General features: G+C 38.5%; 1 long non-coding RNA gene across 1 annotated transcript in view; it reads left to right on the plus strand.

The window, feature by feature from the left end:
• The first annotated feature begins 1,584 nt into the window (after nt 1-1,584).
• The window catches only part of LOC118657785, a 53,304-nt gene continuing 30,820 nt past the window's right edge, over nt 1,585-24,068 (plus strand). The window contains exons 1-3 of the long non-coding RNA XR_004968119.1: nt 1,585-1,668; nt 1,935-2,124; nt 9,220-9,271. This is a non-coding gene — a long non-coding RNA (uncharacterized LOC118657785). The remainder of the gene's footprint in view (nt 1,669-1,934; nt 2,125-9,219; nt 9,272-24,068) is intronic.

Here is a 24,068-nt window from a genome sequence, read left to right on the forward strand (position 1 = left end):
GCTATAACTTTGCAAATAAAAGCACCCTAGTGTAGTTCCAGGAAATTGGGATAGAAAAGTAAATCTTGAATAAGACTTCACATTTCTTGGAGTATATTTGTTTTTCTATACATTCTCCAGAGGGGTAAACCTCATCAATAAGTTCTCTGCTTAAAACCCTTCAGTGGTTGCACTTGGCTTTAGTACACACACTAGTGTTAGCCTGCAGGGTCCTTATCTTTTCTACAACCAGGACCTCTCTCCCCACCCTGCACCTCCCACCATGAATACTGCTCTCAGTTTATGTCTGCTCTCCCCTCTCCCTTCAGCTCACACATGGCTCCATACTTTTGTTCATGCCTTTTCTTCCATTATAATACACTCCCTTCCGTTCCTGTTCTGTTCCTATATGTCTGACAGCTGTAAGTTCTGTGAAGTCTTTGCATGCTGTCCACTCCTCCAGCTCCCACCCTCAGAACCACAGGTCCCCTGCTCAGTGCCTGCAGGAGCACTTGTCACAGCTTCCTCCTGTGTTGTGTACGGGTGTCTTTCCCACTAGGTTGTGAGTGACCTGAAGGCAAGGGGAATGTCTTGTTTTTATAGTTCTAGCATCCAGAACAGAAAAGGTGGATGGTGGTGCATGCAATTTTTTTTTCTTAATTTTTACAAATTTGTTATTGATTTTTGGAGAGAGAGAAGAAGAAGAAGAAGAAGAGAGAGAGAGAGAGAGAGAGAGAGAGAGAGAGAGAGAGAGAGAGAGACGAGAGAGAGAGAGAGAGAGAGAGAGAAACATCGATGTGAAAGTGAAACCGAGTCTGAAACCTGGGCATGTGCCCTCACTGGGAATTGAACCAGCAACCTTTTGGTGCATATGATGATGCCCATGCCCATCCAACTGAGCCACACTGGCCAGGGCAATAATTTTAAAAATAATAACAAAATTCTTATGTACATGTGTCTTCTTGATGACATATATATTTTTTCATGAGATAATAAATTATTTTAATATATTCACTACATTCTAGTGTGGTTTATTGCACAGCATTATTGTGGCGAATAGATAACTGATACAAATCTGCAAATCAACCCCCCTACTTTTATTTTTTTGTTTGTTTTTCCCTTTTGACTCTTGTTACCCTAAATAGTAAGGTGTGAACACTTAATAAGCATTTAATATATACCTAGGTAAGAAAACATTATAATACATTTTGGGGACTTAGGGGGAATACATACAAGTCAGCAGCTAACATGGATTGTGAACAATAAATGCTGACAGATTGATGTTGTTATTTTCAGTTTAAAGCTTGAAATTAAAGTTGGCAAAATAAACACCTAAAATAAACTATCCAAAACACTTATATTTAACATATGTGTTCTCCTTTCTTATGTAGCTCAAGTACCTGGAGATATTTTCTGATGATCCAACCCATATTTTTCTTCATGTTACTATTAGTTTTTTGTGTTATCCAATCAGGTTCTAAGCCTTTGCTTCATTGAATTGCTCATTAATTTGTAAATGTGCGTTTTGTCTTTCCTTCTGCTTATAAAGATTAAATGTTCTTTTAGGGCAGGAATTACATCTATTTCTTTCAATTTTCTCTGCAGGACCTAGTGAGGATCTGCACACATATTTTGTCCTCAAAAATTCTTTGTGGAATGAATGAAAGAAAATTCCCACCATTAAACATGGTAAATACTACACAAATAAATGTACCTGTGTATTAAGTCACAAAAACAAATTTTTTGAATATTTGTAGAAATTTTGCTATGGGTGAATATTACACAAAAGTGTTTTGCTGCAATCAATAGAATTCCCTAAAACGTAGTGGGGCATTGATTGCCTTGAGGATATCAGTAAAAATGTTATTTCATTTTAATTTGATCAAGACCAGGGAGCAAGAAACACATTGCTTTACTTATATCATGGTATTTTCTCTTCTGTCTCATTTTGATAGTTGGAGTCTGGAATTCCCACAACACAGAACAGTTTGCCAGTGCTGCCTGGGCCTGTGACCGTCAAGGTTAGACCTGGGGTTCAAGGACTTACAGATGGAAGTGAATGCTCCTTCCTTTGATGGTCCCCCCGCACCACCAGGGGAGGCAGAACAGACTTTTCATAGGCTCTGAGTATGAAGGTGTATGAAGGTGAGAAACTTTCTATTTTGAATGCCAACACTGAGAGAAATAAAGAGTAGTACATGTTATAATATATGGCAATTTGCTCTTACAATATCAATTTATCCTCTCACTGCTTCTAAATACCTCATGCTACTCATGCTGAGAATCTCAAAAGTCAATGACATAGAAAGCTCAGGTAAAAAATTTTGGGACCTGGAATTGAAAGTTTGGGGAGTTAACAGTCTATATCTGATAGGCACTTCAGATAATTATTTATGGAACAGTATTAATTGGCAATCTATGTGAAAATGTTAATCCAAGTAACAGATATGGGTAATTGTTTTATTTTTTTAAAGTATTTTTTTATTGATTTCAGAGAGGAAAGGAGAGGGAGAGAGAGAGAAACATCAATGTTGAGAGAGAATCATTGGTCAGCTGCCTCATGCACACTCCACACTGGGAACTGAGTGGGCATGTGCTCTGACCAGGAATCTAACTGTGACCTCAACCACTAAGCTACACCGGATGGGCTGTATTTACAATTTTGAATTTAAGTGCTTATATTCAGAGTGCTTCTTATAGTTACAGTGCATGTCTGGTCCTCTGTATATCTGAGCACGAGATCTCTACAATCACAACACAGCTTTTTTTGGGAGCATGTTATCATATCGTGGGAGAAAATAAGAAAAAACAATCAGCATTAGATTCTTTCAGCTTCAATTCCAGAATTTCCAGTCAGATAATTTGCTTTCCATCCCATCCCTCTCCCTGAGAAGAAGGGGTAAGTGGCAGAGGAAACCACCATGCTATTCTTGGTGTTAGCACCAGTAACATTGCTAAAATGCTTCATCGATTTGGCATGCACACCTGGAGTTTCATGCAGCTATCAGGCAAATCTGATCTTCATTTCTTTCATTGAAGTGAAGAGTGAGATGATGAAATAATCCAACCAATGAGGTGTTTGAAAGCATTCCATTGTTGTTGCCAAGTCACGCTAGGGAAACTAGGATCTGCTTATGGCAATGTCGGTTGTGTTATGTAGCACAGCAATGATAGTGATGAACACTAATGCCATCATGCTTACATGGTGTCAGATACTATTCTGAGTACTTTTTTCACATTTCAAATCCATAATCCACTTTATAGGCAAGGGACCATATCTCTGTTGCCTTACTTGACCAACATCTCAGAGCTTGTAAGTGGCAGTTCCTACCCTGAACCCCAGCTCTCTGGTTTTAGAGTCCATGCTCTTTGACCCTTGCCTTTGTCGCTAACTTAATAACTATATTAACTTGAGTTGCTAAGGTAAAAACTTCAGAATGAATCAGTTGTTTTCTATTCTCTTATTAATTGTGTTGATATTCACACCTCAAAGCAAAGGATAGTTTCAATGAGTGAAACTCAAATGTTTTGCAGTTTTAATCATATAAAATGCACAAACATTAAAAGCAGAAAAAATAGTGCTTCTAGTTTAAAACATTGAATATCCATGACTTGAAATATTTTTATTTATAAACTTATATTGTAGCTCTAGATATTTTGTAACTAAGTAAAATTGAAACTCTCCTTTATTCATTATTTTTTTTCATTATAAGTGAAAGAAGTACAACTCAAGGAAATTTGAATGGAGAGAGAATTACTGGCTTAGATACTAAAGATCAGAGGTGGAGTAGCTGGCCTGTCTGAGTTTGCCTCAATCCAAAGATTCAAGTGATGTCAATGGGTATTTATCTCTTGCTCTTTTCTCATACCTCCATATCCTACTCCACCATCATCTCTGCATCTCTTCCACATCTCAGTGTGTCTGTCTTCTTTATTCCTCCTGTAGAGAGAGGCTTCCTTTATGAGGTGGTAGTGAAGGAGAAGACTCAGGCAGCCAAAAATGTGCACCACTCCCAGCTTAGCCACCTAAGAGGAAACAGAGATTATACATAATATAACAGATTTCCTCTTTCCAGTTCAGTATGTAAGGAGGCCGCGATAATGTAATTGGCAGCCCTACCAGCATCATAAAGTAATTGGAAAGAATCACAATTCTCCAAAGGCAATGAGGATTCTGAGAAAAATGGGGAAGAAAAATCTGGCGGAGAGAAGCAATTGGTGTCCATGACATCCCCACATCTCTAGGACACTCATTACCTAAGTCTTAAATGTAAATCCTGTGGGTTCCTCGTGCTTTCTTCTATTCCTTCTGGAACCCTACCTTTTGGCAAATTTTCTGGAGTACTAAATGGGAAACCAGTGTTCAGAAGCTATTTTGCCAGGCACCAGGAATTACTAAAATATGTTGTTGGGAGATAAGATTGAAATTATTAGCAATTTTAGTTTCTTCTGTTAAAAACATTTGTCTTGTGTAGTCCCAAGATTAATAAGAAAATTGAATTTATCATTTTGGGTTTTTCAAGTTTTTATGTGGTAAAATTTTTTTTGAGTGTCTAACGGATATGCTTAATTAACTCACCACCTTTATTGCCAATTTGAAGATTTTATTATTTATACATAGAAGTAGGCATTTTACAGTAAGTCGTTATTGCCTATGTAATATAATTTCTGAAGCAGGATGCTGGAAGGAACTAGATTATCTTGATATGTTAGAATCTTGCTTCATTTAATCTTGCTAGAGCATTCTTCCCTGTCATCTGTAATTTTCAAAATAAATGTTTATAATAGAGAAAATGAAATTATTTTTATGTAAAAATGTCTTGATTCATTTATTAAACACTTTTCTTTTGAGTGCTTACTGTATTAGGCACTGGAGTTACAGTAATAAAAAAAAGCAAAAGTCTGCTGAGAGAACTTTATTTAATGAATTATAATATATAGATGATAATATGAATGGTTGTATTATTGCCATTATTTTATAAATATTATGTGATTGACTTATAAACAACATTTATTGAGGATTTACTATGTGACAGGCTGTGATAAGCACATTACACATATGATCTTTTCAATCTTCACCTGGGAAGGAAGTATTATTATTTATTATTATTTTGCCCATTTTATAGGTGAGCAAACAGGTATAAGAAACTGAGGTATACTAAATGGAAGAGCAGGGATTCGGACACAGATTCAATTGACCTGGAAGCCCCCACTCTTAGCCATGGCACTGTTTTGCTTACAGTACTCAGAGCATTGGCAGGTACACAGTAGGACCTCAATAAACAATCATTGAATCAATGTACTTTTGAGCCCCACTTACAACAGTGACATTGTGTTAGGTACTAGAGACAATGCAAAGATGAGCATGACATAGTCTTTTACCTTATTTGCTTTAATTAAACATATTAATAAATTGGAAGAAAAATTAATTAACAGGTTGGTAAAGTGACAGAATCTCAAGAAGATATAAATATAAGTATGGCAAAAGTCAACAGATATCATGTTGTAAATTAGGATAGTAAATTACTCCAGGATTGTAACATAAATCAATCAAGCAGTCTGAACTGGCTATTATAAATGATGAATGAAAGGAATTTTCAATCCCAATCAAATGAGACATAATTTTATTCCTTATGAGACATAATTTTATTCCTATATGCTGAATCTGGAGCTTGCCTTTTAGATTTTTGAACATATTTGTTTAAAAGATGTGGTTATTTTTTTAAAGGTTAGTGACATGTGAAACTTGGTATTATATAAAAATGATAATTAAAGCACATTTCCCTCTAGTGAGTCAGATTTATTTCCCTATAATCTACTTGGTTATAAGTTACTTAGTTGAGAAGGTTGCCTTTTCTTTACTTCTTCCTCTTCTTTGCCTCATTCTCTCCTGTTCTTTTGTCTTGCCTCCCCCTTTCTTCTTCTCCAAACTTTCATTTTCCTACCTGTCATAAAGTACCAGGGCTGGAGAGACTTTAAGGGCCATCTATTTCAAACTTTTATTCAGTTCAGAAATCTCTCCTTCCATCCTGTTGCTGGAGCATATTATCTAGCCTTTGTTTGAAAAGAAGACAAAGTAGTGGAAGTGCCATAGTTTCTAAAGAATGTCATGGTGAAAAAACAACTTGTTATATTTAATGATACTCATTTTTATATAATTGCTAAATGTTTTTCCTAGTTTTGCCTTTTAGATGAACAAAAACATTTTATTCCTCATCTATGTGATGAGTTTGGCCAAAACCTAATCACAGGGCCACATCTGGCTGTGAGGGAGGCTGGGGAATGCCACCTCTAGCTAGGCAGTCGTAGGCTGGCTAAGCCCAATGGTATTTATTGCTAAAAGGTAGCGGGGGAGAATAGCTACTGCTGGACCATCAGCAGTAAAGCTGCACGCAGAGAACAGGAAAACAAGTGGAACATAAGTATGTCCTGTGTTCTTTTATGTGCTGGTCAGTCAGGTGCGGTCACAAGGGGAGACACAAGAGAGACACAGGAAACAAAGTATATTATAGTCCTAGGTCCTTGAAACAGGAGGCATGGCCACTACCTTTACTCGAGTTTCTGAGAGAAAGGTAAGGCAGGGCAGGGTCAACAGTTTAGAATTGGATAATTTGAATAATTTTGGCAGTCTCTAAATTCTAAGGGTAGTCCCTCATTGCCTGGTGGTACCAGGCCCTGGGATGATTAAGGTAAAGGAATATTGCCTCCAGGCTGATATGTCGAGGTGGAGGGGATGTGGCTCTGAATTGCTAGATTACGGATCAAAGGCATGTTCTAGGCCACCCTATGTCTTTTGATGGGAGTATTTAATCCATTTATATCTCTAAGAGTTACCTAACCCAGGGAGGAGCAGTCTTTTTTTAGCCTGAAAGATATCAAAACATTGTAATACACAGAAAATAAAATATAAATAATACATATTACTATAAGAAATGAAAAATTTTAGGGCAGTGCTAATTTTTTTAACCACATCCCACTACTTTTCATTTTATTTATTTTAAAATATTATTTTTTTTCAATTACAGTTGACATATAATATTATATTAGTTTCAAGTGTACAACATAGTGATCAGACATTTATATAGTTTATGAACTGACCACAAAGATGTGTCTAGTACCCATATGACACCATGCATAGTCATTACAATATTATTGACTATATTCTCTACTAGTGGCCTGGTGCATGAAATTCATGCACGGGGGGGTGTGTTTGGGAGGGTGTGGCTCCCTCAGTCCAGCCTGCACCCTCTTCAATCTGGAATCCCTCTCGCAATTCAGAACCACTGGCTCCTAAGCACTCACCTGCCTGCCTGCCTGATGCCCCTAACTGCTTCCCTGCTGGCCTGATGACCCTAACTGCTCTCCCCTCCTTGTCTGATCCCCCTAACTGCCTATCTGCTCCCTCTAACTGCCTATCTGCACTTCCCTCCTGGCCTAAACCCCTTAACTGCCTATGTGCTCTCCCTTCCTCTCCGCGCCTTCAGACCCCAGTGCAGGAGTGCTGAGAGCTCTCCGCTGAGGCCCCGCCCCTGTCCTGTCACCCCCCTCCAGGCTGGATGGCACTGCAGGTACACGCTTCTGCAGAGGGGACCGCTGTGACCTGTCCTGACTCCCCCCACCAGGCCAGGTGGCGCTGGGGGGGTGGGGGCGCCGTGGCCCATCCTGATGCCGCCCTCTGGGCCGAGTGGCACCGTGGGCCTGCATGCGCTTCTGCCGGGGGGAGGGAGGACTCTGAGGTCTGTTCTGACGCCCCCTTCCAGACTGGGCGGTGCTGGGGGGCGGCCACCAAGGCCCATCCTGATGCCCCCCTCTGGGCCGGGCGGCCCTGCAGGCCAGTGTGTGCTTCCACTGGGGGAGCCGCTGTGGCCCACCCTGATGCCCCCCTCCAGGCCAGGCGGCGCCATGGGCCTGCACGTGCTTCCGCTTGGGGGCCACCCCCGGCAGCAGCCTCATGTCCTGGTGGCACAAGTCCCTGCCCCTATCCTCGCCCCCTAGCTCCTGTGTGTGCACACCTTTGGACTGGTCATGACTTGGACACCATTAAGACCAATTAGCATATTCCCTTTTTATTATATAGGATGCTATACTTTACATACCTGTGACTATTTTTGTAATTCCCAATTTGCACATCTTAATCTCTTCCCTTTTTTACCCATTTCTCCTCCCATCTGGTAACCATCAGAATATTCTCTGGATCTATGAGTTTGTTTCTGTTTTGTTTGCTTATTTTGTTTTGTAGATTGCACATATAAATGAATTCATATAGTATTTGTGTTTCTCTGTCTGACCTATTTCACTTAGCATGGTCCATCCATATTGTAGCAGGTGGCAATATTTCATTATTTTTATGGCTCAGTAATATTCCACTGTATATATGTAGCACCTCTACTTTATCCATCAATCTAGCAATGGACACTTACGTTGCTTTCATATCTTAGCCATTGTTAACACTGATGCAGTAAACATGAGAATGCATATGTCTTCTTGAATTAAAGTTCTGGGTTTCTTCAGATAAATACCCAGGAGTGGAACTGCTGTGTCCTTCTTTGTCTCTTGTTATAGCCTTTGTTTTAAAATCTATTTTGTCTGATGTAAATATTGCTACCCCAGCTTTCTCTTTCATCTCCATTTGTGTAAAATATTTTTTTATCTACCTTTACTTTCTGACTATTTGTATCTTTTGATCTGAAGTGGGTCTCTTGTAGATAGCATATGTATGGCTCTTGTTTTTTTTTATCCATTTAGCCACCCTATGTCTTTTGATGGGAGTATTTAATCCATTTGCTTTTAAAGTAATTATTGAGCCTGGCTGATATTGCTCAGTGGTTGAGCATCGACCTATGAACCAAGAGGTCACAGTTCAATTCCCGGTCAGGGCACATGCTCGGTTGTGGGCTCGATCCACAGTAGGGATGTGCAAGAGGCAATCTGATCAATGATTCTCTCTAGTCATTGATGTTTCTATCTCTCTCTTCCTCTCCCGTCCTATCTGAAATAAAAAATATATATTTAAGAAAATAAAGTAATTATTGATAAGTATGTAGTATTTTAGTAATTGCCATTTTATTATTCATATTTCTTCTTCTTAAAGAAGTTCTTCTAGCATTTTTTTATAATTCTGGTTTGGTTGGTGATGGAATTATGAATAATATTAAATAAAAATTGGATGACATTTTAATTTGAAAATGTCTGAACTTTCTTCTAATTTCCACTCTATCGTCATTCTCTTTTTGTGCTTAGGCAAGGACAGCATCCTGTACTCCTACTGTTTTCCAATGGGGATGCATTTGCAGTGAGTACTACAAATTTTTACTCAATCTAATCAACCTATGTTGTACAATTACTATATTGTTTAATGTAGGTTAAACTTATTTTGGAAATTTGAATATTTATATCCTTGGTGTTTAAACTTTATTTTCTTCTCCAAAGTTATGGGGAAAGAAGCAAAATAAGAGAGTGAAAGGGCATGAGTAAGGCTGATGTGCACAAGGCTAATTTTTAAAATGGTTTTGCAGGTTTATGGGTGGGTCATTAATAAGGCTTGCTGTTCTACATGTGCTCTTGAACATTGGTTTTAGTAATGATAACCACGCTTCTGGGGATAGAGTTTCTACTGAGTTCTGTAAAAGGAACAGCAGAGAATAGTGTGTACTTGGTTGGAATATATCTTACAACTGAGGGCACTTTCAACAGTCAAAAAGCAGATTTTTTTAAGTGAAATATTTCAATGCAGCAAAAAAGTACAGAAAATAATGGACACCACCACCTAGATTTAACATTCACCACTTAGACTTGCCAGGTATTAAAAAATAACTCCTTAGAGACACACCCAGTGCCCATCTCTTGTCCCTTTCTCTTCCTTCTCTCATTTTCTCTTCCCATCTTTACCAGTGTTTTCAACTTTCACTATTGTAAAATTTATCTGTATCATTTCCATAGAAGTTTTTTTGTTTTTGCAACATGTATATATCCATAAAAACTGATATAGTGTATTTTAAATGTTTATGAAATGATATATTCTTCTTAATAAATTAGAAAGAGCTATGAATTAAGATGATTTATAAATGATGGAATCTAAAGACATACTTCTAACATAAGGAGAACCAAGATGGCGGCATAGGTTAATGCTGGAGTTTGCTGCTTTGAACAACTACTTCAAAAGTGAAACCAAAAAACGGAAGGGACATCACCCAGAACCACAGGAACGCTGGCTGAGTGGAAGTCCTACAACTAGGAGGAAAGAGAAACGCATACGGACACTCAGAGGAGGCGCAGTGCTAAAGTCAAATTCTGAGGTGCGGAGTGCGCGAGCGGGCTGGCGGCGGAGGGCGCGGTTGGCGTTTTCAATCGGGAGGGAGTCGCAGACTCTGAGCTCCAGATACAGGCGAGTCTCTAGCGACCCAGACTCAAACGGGAGAAGCGGGACTGTCTGGCTTCGGTCAGAGCGAGTGCAGCTTTCTCTCCGAGCTTTGCAGCGGGTGCTGGGACTCAGAGAGGCAGAGCCCCTGGGGACAGGACTGAGAGCCGCCATAACTGCTCTCTCCGGTCCACCCTGTTGATCCTGTTCGACCCGCCCCGCCCAAGCCCTGCACACAGGCATTTGCCGGATAGCCTCAGGCAAAGGCTAGATTAGCACCTCCCTAGAGGACAGAAGTTCTCTCACCACAGACACAGCTGATTCTCATAGCCACTTGGCCTGGAGGTCAAACCCTCCCTGGAATTAGCTACAACAATCAAGGTTTAACTATAAGACTGTGAACAAAGACCACTAGGGGGTGCACCAATGAAGCATAACAAAATGCGGAGACAAAGAAACAGGACAAAATTGTCAATGGAAGATATAGAGTTCAGAACCACACTTTTAAGGTCTCCCAAGAACTGTTTAGAAGCCGCCGATAAACTTAATGAGATCTACAAGAAAACTAATGAGACCCTCGATCTTATATTGGGGAACCAACTAGAAATTAAGCATACACTGACTGAAATAACGAATATTATACAGACTCCCGACAGCAGACCAGAGGAGCGCAAGAATCAAGTCAATGATTTGAAATGCGAGGAAGCAAAAAACACCCAACCGGAAAAGCAAAATGAAAAAAGAATCCAAAAATGCGAGGATAGTGTAAGGAGCCTCTGGGACAGCTTCAAGCGTACCAACATCAGAATTATAGGGGTGCCAGAAGATGAGAGAGAGCAAGATATTGAAAACCTATTTGAAGAAATAATGACAGAAAACTTCCCCCACCTGGTGAAAGAAATGGACTTACAGGTCCAAGAAGCGCGGAGAACCCCAAACAAAAGGAATCCAAAGAGGACCACACCAAGACACATCATAATTAAAATGCCAAGAGCAAAAGATAAAGAGAGAATCTTAAAAACAGCAAGAGAAAGAAACTCAGTTACCTACAAGGGAATACCCATACGACTGTCAGCTGATTTCTCAACAGAAACTTTGCAGGCCAGAAGGGAGTGGCAAGAAATATTCAAAGTGATGAATACCAAGAACCTACAACCAAGATTACTTTATCCAGCAAAGCTATCATTCAGAATTGAAGGTCAGATAAAGAGCTTCACAGATAAGGAAAAGCTAAAGGAGTTCATCACCACCAAACCAGGATTATATGAAATGCTGAAAGGTATCCTTTAAGAAGAAGAAGAGGAAGAAAAAGGTAAAGATACAAATTATGAACAACAAATATGCATCTATCAACAAGTGAATCTAAGAATCAAGTGAATAAATCTGATGAACAGAATGAACTGTTGATTATAATAGAATCAGGGACATAGAAAGGGAATGGACTGACTATTCCTGGGGGGGAAAGGGGTGTGGGAGATGCGGGAAGAGACTGGACAAAAATCGTGCACCTATGGATGAGGACAGTGGGTGGGGAGTGAGGGCGGAGGGTGGGGCGGGAACTGGGAGGAGGGGAGTTATGGGGGGAAAAAAAAGAGGAACAAATGTAATAATCTGAACAATAAAGATTTAATTAAAAAAAAATAAAGACATACTTCTAACTTAATATCATCAACGAGTGTGTATATATACTTATTGATACATAATATTATTATATTTTATAAGAAAGAATGTATCTATTAAAGTCAAGTCTAGAAGATGTGGGTATCATAATATTAAAGAAAATTAAGGAATAATCTCCAATTGCGGCAGTCTTATGCACATTTATGTTATCTATCAATAAAAATTAACTCAGAATAATTAGAATATAGCGAGAACAGAACAGAGGAGGAGATTCATTAAAACAACTCATGGGTCTCCTGGGAGACAGGATAAAAGTGTGAAGAGAGGAGAGAAGAAGGAACAATTCTTGAATTCTATTCCTTTGCATCAGGATGAAACAGAATTGACAGATGCCTCCTTTCACTAATGAGAATTTGTTTTGTGTAGTATTCGGACAATGAAAATGTATTCATTGACAATTGACATACTTACAAAGTAAGATTAAAGGATTGAGATAGAATTTTCCACAAGATAGATGATGAATATTGGAGTCAAATGGATGTGGGTTCAAACTCCAGCTCTGGTGCTAACTTGCTGTGTGCCTTTGGATGAGTGAGCTAACTTTTCGGACACTGAGTTTCCTTGTCTGTGAATTAGAGAGAATAAAAATATTCACTTCAAAGGTTCTTGGAGATGATAAAATGAGATAATGAAGGTCAGGCACTATATTAATGTAAAATACATAAAGTAAGCCCTCAAATGGTGTTTAACATGAACTATTAATGAGAATATTTATAGCTTAGAAGAAACAGAGCATTTCAAATTCCATGTGGTGCATGTCAAGTATGGTGATGAAAATATGACTTAGAAAATGCTAATGAAAGGGAGATACTATCCAGATACAATGAATGAAGCTATGGAAAATCCAAAGGGAAAGTGTGAAATTTGTGAATTTTAAGTAAGGAGGTTATTAAGGAAGCTGTGAACATTTTATTATAATTTAAAATCTTAGGAAGGTGACTGAAATGGAGAAATGATGCTTAAAAAATGTATATACATGGAATGGGAATAAAACCCGAGTTGATGGGAAGTAGAAATGGAGAAAAGCTTGGTTGTTGAATGCCCAAATGCTCTTAGGCCTTCTGGGGACGAGTCAAAGCTACAATCATCCATCCTGGTTACTGAAGTCCTATATACAAAAGCAATCAGCTCCATAGAAGACTTAGCTGAAGGCTTTTTCCCATTGTAATATCCCAGTCATGAAAGAAGAAAATTGTAAGCAGTGGCAAGAAATCAAAAATCGATAAGATGCTTACATATGCTTCATATCTACTACTGTATTTAAAAAGTCTCTCTTGATCCATCTCCAGTGTTCTCCCAAAAGATTTTCCTATTTGCTTTCTGTTCAGAAAACTCTACACCTGCAGCTCATTTTTCTTAAATGTGTTTATTTCTTAAACTCTTGTATTTTGGGTTTTACCTGTTGAAGTTTATCTTGGTGAACAGATTTAATGCAATCTTCTCATTCTTTGTGATTTCTCTGCAGCATGTGTGAGACATTGATAATTATTCCTTTTTCTTGAGATTCTTTTCAGGATTCTCCTACTTCTCCAATGAGCCTTTTTTGATATTACTCCTTTCTCTTCTCCTGGTCCTCCAAACAGGTCTGTCTCCTCTTTGTTTTTGCTACCAAAAACATTCTCCACAATGGCCACCCGATCCTCGCCCATGCCTTCAGCCACCCTTCATGTTCACATTTCCCCCACATTTATTTATCTGGGCCCAAGTTCTCTCTAGGGTGTTGGTCCTACATTCCCAATAATATTTTCAAGTATCTGCTCCTAGGTGTCCTGCCAGCAACTCAAGCTTAACATTTCTGAAACTAAACTCAATTCCCAGATTTTGGTTGGGCCTTCCCTATAATGGCACCATTATTTTCTAAATTGGACAGATAAGAAACTTCTGCCATGTTCGATTGTTCCATCTCTCTTGCCTCCCATATACAGTCAGTTGCTATGTCTTGTGACTTTTTAGAGTTTGGCTCTAAAGCAGTCTGTGAAGTAGTGTGAGTGACCACTGCATGGCATTCCTGTTTATTAAATCAAACTTAGCAAATATTCATTAGAAAGTCTATTAGAACTCTACACAGTTCCTGATAGTAGGTCAGTCATGCAAGGGGGTGAGGATTGGAAATAAAGTGAGGCTGGACTGTTAGAGTAGGATGTGGTGAAAGAAAGAGAGAGGACTGGACCATGCCTCTCCTTGACAGCCACAGGGTTTGAGGCATGGCTCTCCGAGTCATCTCGGTATGGCTTTGTTAGAATTCTTGGATAGAAACATCTCTAAACATCTTTGAATGTCTTAGCAGACTACATTCTAGTGTTATTTAGATATGAACGGGACAAGAGAAAAAACATTTACTTATACATTGCAGATACAATTTCTTTAATTTGATTTTTCCCCCTGCTATAAAGAATTTTAAAAATATAATAAGAGAAGTGATTTGAAGAGCAAACTGGGCCTCGTGACTGCCCCAGAACAATGTGTCGTGTACTGTTGTGTTTTGTCACCTCCTTGCCATAGATAACTAGAGGCTATATATTGTCAGCTGCTCTCCTAAGCCATGCTTCCTGGCATCTCAAGGTTAAGTTCTGGTCATTTGTTTTTTTGAACTCCTTCCTCTTTCCCAGTGGATTTATGACAATCTAGTAAAGGCCCATTAATACAGCATCGTTTTTTTAAAGTAAAGCAAATGGATTTTTGCATCTTTCCTTTACTGACAAGTTTGCAAATTGCCAATCTTTGCTCTTTTCTCTCCTTCCCAATTTTTCATGGTGATAATTAAGGACTGTAAATTTCACTTTATCATTTGTGTTAGGAAAGTAGCATAAATCATAGTAATAGCACCATTTATTTCAGTAATGCCAGCCTGCCTGCAAATCACTTGTAAATTGGTTCCATGGATGTACCTCTATCAAATCAAAAAAACCACCTGCATACATTTCCTGAGCTTATTCCAAAGGCTTAGTAACAGTGAAGAAGAAAGACCACTGCTGACCTTTTCATCTTTATTTATCTGTAAGTTCTGAATGGATCATGCATAAATTTTCATTTTGAACTCTGGCCACATCTAACTGAGCTTTTTATGTAGTGCTTTCTTTTTAAATCCAGGTAGGGATTTGTGCCCCAAATAATATGCCTGCCACATGGTCCTACTCTGATCCACACAGAGTAATAACAATGTTTGATTGGATATAAAATTATATACCACTTAAGAATTTATGAGAAACTAGAGGTCCGATGCACAAATTCATGCATGGGTGGAGTCCGGCCGGCCCGCCCAGATCAGGGCTGATCAGGCTGGGCTGGCTTGGGGGAAGGGTTGTGGGTGGGGCCGGTGGGAGGGGGAAGGGGCCCCAGGTGGTTGGCAGGTTTCCCCGACCCCTGGTCGAACTCCAGTCAGACTCCCGGTCCAGGGAACAATTTGCATATTACCCTTTTATTATATAGGATAATGCTTTTGTGCTGAAAAAAAAAAAGATTTTTCAAGTGAGCATAACAGTTTTCAATATTGGAAAGTTATGCAACAGTCACTTTTGTTTGTCTCCTTGTACCCAGAAAGGTGATAAGAATGTGTCATTCTGAATCTGGAGGAAAGGAGAGAATCTTCCTGTATATGCCCACTGGTGCTACCTGGAGTATAGCTAAGACAACTCTAGTTCATGTGTGCTGCTCCAGTGTACTGTGTATGTAACATGTTGAGTTCTGCAGGTGGTGTCTCCTTTTGGGCACTTCCTGATTTGTAACACTTAGGTCCAGCCTACCTATTACTTATTTGGCCATACACTAAGAGGAGAAAGGGGAATTTAAGTTTAGTAATGACTTACTCTTAGTCTTACCCTGAGTGAACCATTATTAAGGGAAAAAATTGCAGGCCATTTATTTTAATTTTACATTTGAAATTGCAAAAATAAGGCAAAATCAAGTTCTAGGGATCAGAAAATAAAAATATAATAAACACAATATATGACTTTATATTTGTATATATACTTTTTTTTCTAGTTCTGTTTCTGGAATATAAACTTGCTTTTTGAGAAACTATTATTTGTATGTGGATTAAATATTTAAGTGGATATTATTCATTGTAGAATTTTCAATGTTAGTACAACAAATCAGAAATACTAGTATGTAGAGGAGGCATAACTTTTATAAACAGCCTGCTTTTGCATCTAATTAAGAAGATAATGAGCCCTAACCGGTTTGGGTTTGGCTCAGTGGATAGAGCATTGGCCTGCGGACTGAAGGGTCCCAGGTTCGATTCCCGTCAAGGGCATGTACCTTGGTTGCGGGCACATCCCCAGTAGGAGATGTGCAGGAGGCAGCTGATCGATGTTTCTCTCACATTGATGTTTCTAACTCTCTATCCCTCTCCCTTCCTCTCTGTAAAAAATCAATAAATTTTTTTTTTTAAAAAAAGAAGATAATGAAGATTTCCCTTTAACTTTTAATAATTATATATGGTTTTCGTCTTTGTATATTCTACATGCTAGTCTCTCTACTATTTAATGGTCTATATCAAAGACTTCACACTTGGGATGTCAGAATAGTTTTTTTAAAAAATCCACTCACTATTCTTTCTCTTCCTCTCCCTGGATGAACTTGTAAGTAATTGGCAGTAACTTACTTTGAAGAATTTCTTTTATTAGAAAAAAAAGAGACAAGAGCAATAGATTGCCTTGAATCTTGCTATTCTCTAAAGAAATTAGGCTAAATAGTTTATTTCTATGTAGCAAAATTTGAGTGCCCCAGAGTGAGTTTGATACCTTTTGAAATATTGTTGAATAATTGTTTCAGTAACCATTTTATAATTTAGTCCTAAGTATATCTTCAATAATTCTCTCAGGGAGAAAGAGCTTTGGAAAGCAATGAATTAAAGTGTCAGGTGTTAGGCAGAGGTTTTACAGAATGACAATTGGGATTATTTTGCAGTCTTCCATGTGTGGAAGAAGCTTGTTTTAAAAATGTCTGAAAGGACACCCACAGTTTAAATAAATATTTGGTTTATACTAGTATATAGATTCATGTATGAGCAAATGTATGTGTAGACATATCTAGGTTAAAGCATGCTTTTATTGTCTAGTGTTGCAGTAATCCATTTTACCAAATTTTTGTGGGAAAGCATAAATTAAAATTAGTTTAGCTACAGGAAAAATTTTTAGCCTATTTGCAGTGGTTTACTATTCACAAGACTTTAAAATATCTCCGTGTTATTCTTAAATAAAAATAAAAACAATAAAATTAAATGTTGAAAGCCATCACATTTTATTTAAAAATAAACTTATGATTAACTGATATGCAAGTTCTCCAAGTTGGTAGAATAAATAATCTTTCTATTCTCTTCACCTGTACCCTCTTCTAAAACAAATCATTTCCAGACTGTCAACAGCCTGAAAAATTTCTAGCTAAAGATCCTTCTTTCTATAAGGCTTCAGAAAGAAGGGCCCAGGGTGAAAAGTGCCATAAGTACAATTGTAAGTGCATTCTACCAATAATAAATAAAAATTGCAAAGCCCGACAGTGAAGAATAGAGAGAGGAATTCAAGTGACTAAAGGATTATCCTTGTGTGTGAGGAATCCATCCAGTAAGAAATTGATCTAGGAGCCTCTGCCTACAAAAGTGGCCGGATAGATTTTGAGCGACAGAGAAATTGCAGCTGAGGCCAGTCATCCTAACAGGGCAGTGATCTGGGAGCAGGTCTACAGGCTCTAGCAATGGACACCTGTCTTGGCTTTTTTTCTGTATAGTTACTAGGCTCTGAATTTATTTATCCAGACAGCAGCTGTCCTAAATCAATGACACTTGATCTATCAGGAAAGGAAATTTGGTAGAATATGTTTTTACAGCTCTATTAACTTTACCATTTGACTTTCTACTTTGTAAAAGGGGGAAAATGAAAATTGAGAACTGTGAATATATTGTTTGTTAAGTGGGTGCCAACAAGATTAAAATCCCATCAACAGCAATGGAGGTAGCAAGAACAAAGTGACAGATTTAATGCTGTTGTCTATTTAGGTGTCAGATAGAGTTAAGAAGGCTGCTGAATCTTGGACTGGTTTGCTCCATTGTACGTAGTGTCTAGCAGAGTCCACTCTGAAAATTAGAGCAGTTTGTCTTAATTTGTGGAAAAAGTATTTATACTTGAGTATCAAGCAAATTGATATGTTAAAAATGGGTTTTCTTAATAAAAACACAATTAGTTATTTATATAAATTTATTAGGCAGAAATCAATTCATTCATTCATTCATTCTTTTATTCTTTCATTTATTCATTTATCAAAGTTTCCTTGAGTACCTTTTATAGGCCTGGCTCTGTGTTAGGGGCAGAGGGTACAGACAGAGTCTAATAATAAGATGTGGTTTCTGCCCTCCTGGAGCTTCTACTGCAATGGAATGCATTCACCTTTTCAAAATGTTTTGTTAATTTAGTTAATATTCATTGGATTTCTTAAAAACACGGTTTCTCCAAAATTTTTTGTATATATTTTCTTTATATATACTTATTTACATAAAAAAGAAAAAATTGATTTCTAAATAAGAGGCGTTATAATCTTCCCCAAATTGTCAATATTATTGTTTGAAAAAAGGAAATAGACAGGCTATTAAAATGCATTGAAGACCTTATTTTCAATTTTCAACTTTTCTGGCTCAGCTTTATCTATGTGTAATATGGTAAGTTCTACTCTGATTTAACCTGTTGGTGCTGTATGTGGGGTTTGACAAATATAAGGGTTCGCAGACTGATTCATTTATCCAGCAAATATTTTGTCAGCATTTACCATGGAGGGAATTGTTCTTGTGGCTGGGGTTATATGCATGAACATGAATGATAGTCAAAGCTCCTATCTTCAAGGAATTAATATTCCAGGGAAAATCCAAACTTGCATATTGTAGATAGAGAGAATCTTAGTGATTCTGTCCCACGAAATGAACTACCTGTCTTGAGGAAATGCAACATTGCAGTATGAAACTCAATAACTCATACATTGACTCTTTTAACCGAAACTTAGTGTGTGCCTACTGTGCTGCAAGACCCTATCCAGGCATTGAATTTTCCCTTATCATTCAGACTCAAGAGATCTTGAATGGATCCCAGGTGTTTGTATTTTTATAAGTACCTTGTGTGAATTCATAATCAGACAATTTTTTTTATGCGACCGCTTTAAACAATTCCTTTTGAATTTAAATGATTTTACCTGAGTTTATCATAAGAACTGTGTGGCAGGAAATTTACAGTGGGAAACAACAGCTAACACACTGTGATGATGCCTTCTAGTATGTGTAGCTGATTGACAGAAGACTGTTGTTGACCTTACTCAGGAAAACTGATGGCCAGGATGGTATTTCAGGGGAACATGGAAGAACCTCACTTATATCTTTGCTGGAATGAAAACTCCACCCACTGTAAAGGAAGCTGTGCAGGTAGAGCCAGAGCTTTCCTCAGAAAAGCAATTCTGGTCCCCCTCAAATTCTTAAATAAGCACTTGTTTGAAATTACAGAATAGTCACCATAAGCCTTGAAGAGATTGGCCTGGAATATTTATGAAGCCAGATTTTGTTGTTGTTGTTAATCCTCACCCAAGGATATTTTTCCCATTGATTTTTAGAGAGAGGGGAAGGGAGGGGGAGAGAGAGAGTGAAAAATATCCATGTGAGGGAGACACATTTGATTGGTTGCCTTCCGAATGTGCCCCAACCGATGCCCATGACTGGATTTGAATGCACGACCCTTCAGTCTGCAAGCCTGTGCTCTACCCCCTGAGCCAAACCAGCTATGGTGTGAAGCCAGATTTTTAATTAAACTTTTGAAACATGCTTATGTTTTACAATTTCAAATGTATGCAATCTAGTAGGAGACACTGGAGGAGGGCTTGGGGATGGTGGGTAGCATGCTGATGATGCTGCCATTGGGGAAACAAGGAGCTATCCTTTGTGATCATACATAAATGGCACATCGGTTCCCTCCTGCAGTTACTACATGGTGCCTTTTCCTCATCACTCAGAGCAAAATTCAAGGAATTTAGCAGCAGAATATCCAAATGTTGGGAGGAGTAAGGGATGGGGGACAAAGGGCACAGAAATAGCTACTTCAATCTGCTACTAGTGCACTTACACTTTTTCTTAGGAACTTGCCTGCTTCCTAATATACTAGAAGGTCACTTGACAGAGCAGAGTCACTTTGGGAAGCAAGAAGAATGATACTGTGAGAAATTAAGGGTGTTAAATTAACCACTGTTATAGAGTTCCCAGTGAATCGATACTTTAATGATATTCATTTATTCATTCATTACTTGGCCTGTTGCTCATTAGTCATTCACAAATGTGAAATGTGCTAGACAGTGAGACATCATCTGTACAGACATGGTGTACAGTCAGACATCATCCTTGACCTCTTAGAACTATATCCTTCTCAAGCAGGAAGAAATAGCAGATGAAAAAATTTAAAAAGGCTATTCAACTGGATTAGTCATTTTTTTGGGCAGCATTTTCTGCAAATCAAATATGTTCTTCTCTTGGTAAATGAGTAAAGGAATTTCAGGTGCTGACAATCAAAAGTCTCTTCTCTGAATGTAACTAGAATATAAGCTCCATGAAGGCAAGGAATTTTTGTTGACTACATATGCCCAGTTCTTTGAAAAGGGTCTACTACATGGCAAGCACTTGATAAATACTTGGTAAGCCTGGCCATTGTGGGTCAGTGGTTGAGCATAGACCTACGAGCCAGGAGGACATGGTTTGATTCATGGTCAGGGTACATGCCCAGGTTATGGGCTCAATCCCTAGTAGGGGGTGTGCAGGGGGCAGCTGATCAATGTTTCTCTCTCATCATTGATTTTTCTGTCTCTCTTTCCCTCTCCCTTCCTCTCTGAAATCAATAAAAAATATATTTTAAAATATACTTGTTAAATGACAATCCAGAGCTTGATAAAGTCAGGAATTAATTTAGGTTTGTTGATACAGAAGCAAGTAGAATGAGAAAAATAATGGTGCTCCCATTGGATCCTATCATTTGTTGGAATTTGAAGAGCTTAAATCTTGATAAAAATTTTTTTGTGTGAAAACTGTTTTTGGAGAAATGACATCACAAACAATTAATGCGTGGTTCCTATGATTATCTATATATATAAAAGGCTAATATGCTAAATGTCCATCTGGGTAATTACGTCATGTAGCAACTCCTGGCTTCCTCTCCCCAGTGACTAGCCTCCTTGGAGTTTCTTCAGTCCAGAAACACCCAGGTGGAAACATTTTACACTATAACCAAATATTTGTGAAGTGTTTTCCCATGCCTCATCTTACTTGATCCTCACTGAAGTTCTGGAGTAGGTAGATAGGAGACTCAGTGAAATCCTTTCTTTCTATGCTAATGATTATCTATATATATAAAATCCAAGTGACCGGAACGCAGGAACGAGCAGAAAGACTGGTAGCTTTGGCGTGCACTGCAGCCCTGATCGGCCCCTCCCACCCCGATCAGGGGTGGGGCCAGACGGTCAATGGCCCACAGCCCCTCCCCCCAGCTGGCCTGGCCCCAATTGGGGTGGGAGAGCGATCGGGGATGGGGATGGCTGGCCAACCTCCCGCATCCCCTCCCCCCAGCTGGCCCGGCCCCAATCAGCCCCAATTGGGGCAGACCAGCTGGACCCAACCCATGCATGAATTCATGCACTGAGCCTCTAGTGTATACATAATATGTATGTCTTTTTATACATATATCTCTTAATTCAACCACACCTAAAAAGGTTTATATAAGCAGTGTGCTGAATTCACATTTGAAGACATGTCAAGATGGTCTAAATCTAAGGTTCCCCATGTAGAAATGAAGGTAACCTCCTCACATGGCTTACTAATGGTTTCTGTGAGTCCCTAATTAGTAAACACAGTGGCTCAATTCACACAGAAGTATAGTATAGTATAGGTTAAGTTCCAACAGCTTTTCTCATTTCTGATGTAGGTCAGTAGAGCTAGGAAAAGCATGAAACCATGATTCTGGTCAGTTTAAATTCTTTTGTCATTTCCAATGTCCTGTTGACAAGTTTAGGAGCTGTCTATTGAAAGAGGAGAAAAGATAAAGTGAGAGAGCAGAAGAGAGAGAGAGCCTTCCTCTGAGTCCTTTTCTTTCTTTTTTTAAATTGGGGTAGGAAGTATATTTTTTATATGTTTTATTGAATTGGTTGGGGTGATATTGGTTAGTAAAATTACTAGTATATAGTTTTCAGGGATACAATTCTATAATACATCATCTGTATATTGTATTGTGTGTTCACCAACTCAAGTCAGGTCTTCTCCTATCACTATTTATCCCTCCTATGCCCTCTTCTATCTTCTCCACCCCCCTTTCCCTCTGGTAATCACCATACTCTTATTTGTCTACAAGGTTTTGTTTTTGTTTTTTGCTTAATTCCTTCACCTATTTCACCAGCTATCCTACTCCCTCCCCTCTGAGAGCTGTCAGTCTGTTCTTTGTCTCTCTGACTCTATTTCTATTGTTTGTTAGTTTATTTTGTTCTAATAAGACTCTACCTTGAATCTTATTTCTCTAGATCTGTTCTATCCAATAGGATAGTAATTAGCAATATGTGGCTATTTTAATTCAATAAAATTAAGTAAAGTTAAAAATTCAGTTCTTCAGTGTCACTAGCTAGCTTAGAAGTACTTAAATGCAACATGTGGCTAGTGACTGCTGTATTGGTAGGACATTTCTTTTTTTTTAAATATATTTTATTGATTTTTTACAGAGAGGAAGGGAGAAGGATAGAGAGTTAGAAACATCGATGAGAGAGAAACATCGATCAGCTGCCTCCTGCACACTCCCCACTGGGGATGTGCCCGCAACTAAGGTACATGCCCTTGACCGGAATTGAACCTGGGTCCCTTCAGTCCACAGGCCAATGCTCTATCCACTGAGCCAAACCGGCCAGGGCTGGTGGGACATTTCCATCATTGCAGGAGATCTATTGGACAGTGCTGCCCAGACTATGGAGAACAGCCTCTGCTTCCAAAATTGTGTGGGTTCTTAAGTAACAACAACCCCATTTTATACTAACACTAATTAAGTCCTTCCATTCACTCAACGCTCTTGTAATATGAGCTTTACATACAGATCATTAAAGTACGTGAGCTTTCACTACCAGCAGTGATGTTACTACTACTGCTACTACAAATAGAAATCATGCCATGCTGTACAGTGCCTAGTACAGTTTGAGAGAAATGGATTCAAACTAACTGCTGTGTAGATTTACTTCAAATTAGGTGGAAGTTGATCCAAATGATAGAGTTATCTATAATAATAAAAGTATAACATGCTAATTAGACCAGACATCCTTCCAGACAAAGCTGGGGCTATGAGGGAAGCCCGGGTCCCAGGTGCCTGCCAGCAGCTGGAGTGAAGCCTGGGTCCCAGGTGCTAGAGGGAAGCCGGTGCCAGCAGCCAGGGGAAGGAAGGCCTACTCTTGCACAATTTTTGTGCATCGGGCCTCTAGTTAAAGTATAAAAGTATAAAAAGTAGTTCAAACAAACATGCTGAAAAAAATTCACCTGTGCTATACATAAATAATACAAAAACTATATTTATAAAATTTATATACTTGTATACTTATAGTTTTATATAAACGTATTTTCTTTTAGATTTTAGGCACTGTGAAAAAATGATGACTGCTTAAAGTATCTTCCAAAAACATGTGCACTATCTGCAATGTGCAGCTATCAAACTAAAAAACTCAAATATTCATAAAATATAATATACTAGATGCCCAGTGCACAAAATTCATGCAAGGGGAGGGGGGCTTGTCCCTCAGCCCAGCCTGCACCCTCCCCAATCTGGGACCTATCCTCTTGTTTGCCTCTCTGAAAACAGTTTAGATTATTTGTAAATTGAATCCTTGCTTAGTTAAAACTTGCTATAAATTACACAATGTAGTTCTAATCTTGTGGCAACATCATAATCAGTTCTGGGCATTGCAAATAGGGAATATTTTTAACAAAACAAATAAGTGATGACAATAGCAAGCAAACAAAAAAACTCAAGAGAATTTATTGAATAACAGCTTCATTTAGAAACTCATATGAAGTACT

The sequence above is a fragment of the Myotis myotis genome, unplaced genomic scaffold (genome assembly GCF_014108235.1).
Source record: "Myotis myotis isolate mMyoMyo1 unplaced genomic scaffold, mMyoMyo1.p scaffold_m19_p_6, whole genome shotgun sequence".
Classification (NCBI taxonomy): domain Eukaryota; kingdom Metazoa; phylum Chordata; class Mammalia; order Chiroptera; family Vespertilionidae; genus Myotis; species Myotis myotis.